The 6,000-nt window shown below is 35.2% G+C and overlaps 1 protein-coding gene across 1 annotated transcript in view; it reads left to right on the plus strand.

The window, feature by feature from the left end:
* The window catches only part of LOC111626632 (prisilkin-39-like), a 29,057-nt gene that overhangs the window by 5,673 nt on the left and 17,384 nt on the right, over positions 1 to 6,000 (plus strand). The gene's annotated exons all lie outside the window — the stretch shown is intronic.

Raw genomic sequence — 6,000 nt, forward strand, 5'->3', positions numbered from 1 at the left:
GGGTCGCGCAAATTGGGCCAGGATACAAACGAGTACGAAGTCGGCGAGTACGACGTTTTTCTCCATAAATCCGATTATTAAAGACAAAAGAACTGCCGAATTATCGAGCTATAAGCTCGATGTTTCTATTAAAGCGGTCGAGGTAGACAAATTAAGAATAGTAGAGAGCGAAAGAAGTGCAGTACTACAATCTCGAAAACGAACTAGAAATCTTCCGGGCTACGGGCGAAAAAACACACAATATTTGTCTTCTCTTAAATGCGTTAAACACGATTCCACTCGCATCGATCGAATCGGAAGGGGCTTCATCGGTAGTGGGACTTTTCATTACTAAAATATGAATCGGAGTAGCGACCGTCTTTGGTTTTTAAAATCTTACTCGTATTATAAAATTTACAATAATATTTTGTATTACGTTTTATTTAAAGAACGAAAATTACCTTTTAAGTCAAAAGTTTGATCTAAGTTTATTTCTTTTAAATTTTCAACTCGATTCAAAGCATTTGTTGTTGTTTGCAGTTTCCAGCAAAGTTTAATAATTTTTTTCTATTTGTGAAAATTTCTACGGAATTCGGAGGTAATTTTCAATATACAGTCAACCCCTATAAAACTGTTGGAATTCGTATAAAACGAAATTATCAACAGTGTTATAGGGGGGTCGACTGTATATCTTACACGGCATTATTAATACGGTTTGGAGGTTACGGAACGTATTAAATTACTTTAAAAAATGAAAAATAATTATGCAAAATATGTCGAAATCAAACGATATATTTTAAAAATATTTAATTCGATCCCGGGAAATGAGAAACCCTACTAATTACTCTGAAACGCGTACGCCACCTAGAAATAACGTTACGGATATTTTTCAATTTCCTTAGGCGGCGCGCATTTATTGCCACCACTCCAGTACCTAGATTATCGGCCACCGTCATCGTCGAAACTATTACCGTATTTACTAATTTGACAGGATTTAATGTTGGAATGTACAACGTACGCGCGCTTACGCTACGCGCAAACGTAAGGCTGGGCCTATCCTCTCTCCCGGGAAAGCTTTCGAGGGTTTTATTAATAGTTTTTTGTATTTTTATTTAAAGAAAAAATGGATAGTTTTTACAGTATAAAGACGGGACGTCTTTATACTGTAAAAACTATCCATTTTTTCTTTAAATAAAATAGTGGCGGTAGTTTGTTCTTACGCTCGCCGGAGTAACGATGTATTTCTTTCGTGCGTTATTTTATTTCGCCACGTAAAACTTTTAACATCCAGGCTATTATATCGAAGTACTTGGATAATTTTTATTTAGTCGATTATTATGTTATATTTGTATCTACATTCCGATATCGTATGATGTAAAAAATTTTATTAAATTACTTTTTATATACGCGTAACGATTACGTAAGTTGGTAGTAATAAAGCGTATCGAGATCGAAAGGCTATGCGGATAAAATATAAAAATTTATTAAATGGACAATATGGAACCGTTACGAATAAAAATGAATTTTATTACGTCGATAATCAAACTGGCGTTGGTGAATATGGGAGATAGAATATGGCTAATTTTGTAGCTTACTCGCGGATTTACTCGCGTATGGATTTCAATTTTTAATTTTTCTTTTGCTTTTTATTTTTAACATAAAAGATATAAATCTTGTCATAATTTTTTCTATTAATTTATGGCAATCTGGAATACGGTCGTCTTTAATATACTTGTTAAATTTTTCTTATATCGATGTTGTGATTTTCCACCACATTATAATATTGGTGGAAAATATCTTCCGCGTATCAAAAGTTAAATTCCACGTTTTTTGTAATAATTATTTTAAAAACTCTTAATTTCCACTAAGTTTGAATATTCTAATAGAAGACTTTCTTCGGCTCCTACTGATGTAATACATTTGTTACGGGGTTTTCGAGGTTTGTTCTATACTTGTTATTAAATAACCAGCTAGCCTATATTATATAATGAATTCATTTCGGCATTGTTTACGGTCATAATTTCGGCTTCAAAATTTTCTGGTATAACAACTTCGTCATATTCTGATGCGGGTTCTTCGATTACATCCACAAATTCTGTCGTCGTCGTAACTCCCTTTTGACACATTTTTTAATAAATATTGAGATACCGAAATTAATTTTAAATCGTTCTTAAACTGGAGTGCGGTTGAAGTCGCTCGTTTTGCACGCGCTAAACTAAATAAATTTTCTAAGCGGTCCTGGGTGAATCTCGATGTTAGTAAAAAACGGTATTGTTTGTTAAATAAAAATTCGTGTCGCCAATCTAAAATTGATTCGGTTTGACCAGGTTTCCGAATAGATTTCTCTTAAAATAAATTTGTTTGTAAATGTTATCGAATCCTCGTACTTCCGTAATGTATTCGTACTTAGAGCAAAAAGTGGATGCCTCGATGTTGCTAATCTAAACCGTTTTTCGACAGCGGCGACAAACCGAGCGGTTGTTAAATATTCTGGTTTATTCGCTTCTGAAAAAATCTTAATCCACCGCTTATATGCTTATATCGCGACTGACGACTCGTGTAGATGTTTCACTTTCATTTGTTGAAAGTGAGGAAGACTTATTGCCGTCGCATTTAACTGAAACTTCAAACTAGCTCCTTCGTTGTTGTTCTAGCGATTCGTTTATACGCCGTGACGATGATATATCGGTTGGAAGATTGAATTTTTCTTTTGTTTCTTCTGATATTTTTATATTTTTAAATAAATGTTGTACGGTACATTTGCCAGCGGATAATCTTTTTATCCGAATTTAAAGAATGCTTTATGGAATTTACTATTTCGCCGCCACCACCCGCTGTGATAATCCATATTTTCCATAATGCTTTGTCGGACGATCCCCCGTGTCTGATGTAACGCTAACAACATTTAAACCTAATTGTCCGACGCGAGTAATTATTTCAAATAATATATTTTCGTATAAACTTCCGTCTACAGAGTTACTTGTGAAATAGTAAGCTACGATTCGTTTCCGTCGTAAAGTAATCCCCCTAGCGTAATCGCGAATACGTGAGTCGCGGTCCCAGAATGTCCGGGTAAAGCGACATGGCCAATATATGTTAGTACCGCTATCAAACATTTTCCAAAGAATTATTGTCATTTCATCTAACGAAATGACGCAATCTTTATCCCACTCATTTTTGAATAATTTCGCTTTAATCTTTAAAAATTCAACGACTTGTGTTAGGATCCCACCTTGAAATTTTAAATTTTGTAATCGTCTTTGTAAAGTCCTGATTGAAGGTGATGGAATATTTTTGTTTTAATAACTCCTCGTATCCGCTAGAAAATCTTAATTTCAAAGCTTTTGAATAGTTTTCTTTGACCATTTCATAAATTTGGTTTTTCTTTTCGTGGCAGATGTTTGGTCGTTATTAGGAATTAATGATAAGAGTCGATACGATTCGTTATATTCTTTAGCCTTTCCTACTTCCTTTTTTCAAAATTCCAATTCTATATTTCAATGTTCTGATAGTGTTTACATATTTAACATTTCTTTCGCGTAATCTTCTTTATAGTTGTTTTTTATATTTTTTAAATTTCTGTTGCAATATAAATATATCTTTTTGGATGTTCTTTAGATAATCTATCACGATTTACAGAAATGTCTTCGGCTAATGTGGTTTCTTCTATAAATGTTGAAGATGTTTCAAAATTTGTTGATGGTATAACAGTAGTATGAGTAGTACTGTACGTACTGGAGAAGTAAGTTTTGTTACTTTTTACTTGTTTTATAACAGTCGAGGATCTTCCTTTTGCTAGTTTTCTGTGAATAATTTTTGTGAAATGAAAACAAAGTTGGAATGGCATTACGCTTTAATTCTTCTTCCCATCAACTCAGTTTTTCCCACATTTGTGGTTCAAAATTAACTTCACAAACAAGAATTATTTGTAGGTTTCCTATTTTCTCGGTGCACTTTTTCGGCCCAAATTTTTCTCCGAAAGGGATCTCTCGGAAAACATTTCGCGATATATCTTTTACGGAAGAATTAGAACAGTGGTTCTCAACCGAGGGTACACGTATCCCTAGGGGTACGAGCGTAAATGGAAGGGGTACATCTAACTTTCATTATAAAATGACGTATGTTAATCAATTTGCTGTAAATTATTAACACGAGAAACGACAAAAACTTATCCCAGTATAAACACTGATTTTCCTTTTAACAGTCCAAACAATTTGTTTATCCACTCGATTTGCCCGTCTATTTGTGCCGAGTGAATATGTAGTCTAGTGAAGTTACGGTTTAACCGAGCATTAATTTTAGAATATAGAATAGAATAAAAAAATATGTTCTAATTATTGCTCGATAAGATTGGGCTTTTCGTGTTTTTACCGGACTACTGGTATTAGGAATAACGAGGCCTGGATCGTACCCCTATCGTGCAATGCGTGTCACTGTGTGATGTTAGCCGATTGGGGTGAGGAGTTTTCCGACAGCCGAGCGGTCAACTCCGTCGTGTGGGAGTGTTAGGATTCACTGAGACAGGTTACCATCGTAAACTGTTTATTAAACATAAAAATTTCCTTACAAATTCCTTGATTGACGAGGTATAACCACAAAACGCGCGGAAAAAGTCCGAATAAAGTTCGAAAAGTTCTGTCTTCGTTACTTGTGTATGGACACTGACGGTGAAATACTCCGTAGGCCCCGGGGCGTTTATCGCGGTTTCTCGTTGGACGAACTGACGAATCTGTAAATCGCTAGGAGGCACCCCGAGAACGATGTTTCCACAAGTTCATAAGTTTCTTTTGTTTTCCAAACATCTGGAGCACGCGCGTCTAGGAGAAACACTACGCATCCAAGAACCTTTGTAACTTGAATCGCACGGTTTTATAGATTTCTTAACCTCAGTCCTTGTCACCCGGTGAACATTCGAAACCCGTGATTTTTTTTTTCAATCTATCCACCTTTAAATAAAAATAATTCTTTATACGTTGGGAAATATTTTAATAAGTTTTGTAAATTACTATGTTCGATCCAGCCAGTTATATCCGATTTTTTTTCGTCTGTTAAGTACATCCTTTGAGGATTTCCGTAACGTGTATAACAGCCTCGCTGTTGGCCATGCCTGCCTTTGCCCCTTCTAACCTCTCGCCGAACACTTGTGCTAGGATTTCGATTGACACGTTCTCCATGCCTGTAACGACTGTCGTTTTCTAATATTATTTTAAAGATATATCTAACCCTTTTCCCATCTATCTAAGATCGTATCCGACACTGGACGTTGGATAAAAAAAAAATGAATGGAACTTACCAAGACGCCGATCCGAATACTTCGAAGGAAGACTCTGGAATGGGAAAAAGAACGGTTAGTCGATTTGTTTCTGCTTGGTTGGTCCTATCGTTTAAATACTGGGAACTGGGAGCACCCAAATTCCCAAGGAGTAAACAAGTAACGGTTTTTAATGTTAACTATTTAATGTTACTTTAAACTACTTGGAAAATATCGTAGAATTAATAATTTTTTTTTCCTGCTTTATTTTAAAAATAATATATTTTAATTAATGTTTAAAAGTTAAATATGTCGGGAGTTTAGCAGTTCAGAGGAAAGAAATTTATGAGTTATTAGAGAGGTTGAGGCGCACGTTTTAAACGTGTAAACGTGTACGTGTGACGTTCGGCGCCGCTTTCCCGTAAGCCTAAAAGTTTGACAATGGTGTTTGGATAGTCGGTGGAATCACGCTCGACATTCCAAACACCATCGTCAAACTTTTAGGCTTACGCAGTGATGACATTCGAAATATTTAACAAAGGGTTCGCTAACAGAAAATTTTTCCTTAACAATTTTTTTTTCGCTCAAATGGTGCATCGGAAGCCTCTAGTTTAGTAGTGTTACAGAGTATAATACGTATATTTTAATATTTTTAAAAGAATCAAACCATTGAGAAATGTTACATGTGTTTAACAAGGTTCTGAAAACTTTGAAAATGTTAACAACGGGTTCGGCCGAACCTGTGCGAACCCGCTGAATATCACCACTGT

The sequence above is a fragment of the Centruroides sculpturatus genome, unplaced genomic scaffold (assembly GCF_000671375.1).
Source record: "Centruroides sculpturatus isolate CEXI.00-Female unplaced genomic scaffold, Cexi_2.0 scaffold399, whole genome shotgun sequence".
Classification (NCBI taxonomy): Eukaryota; Metazoa; Arthropoda; class Arachnida; order Scorpiones; family Buthidae; genus Centruroides; species Centruroides sculpturatus.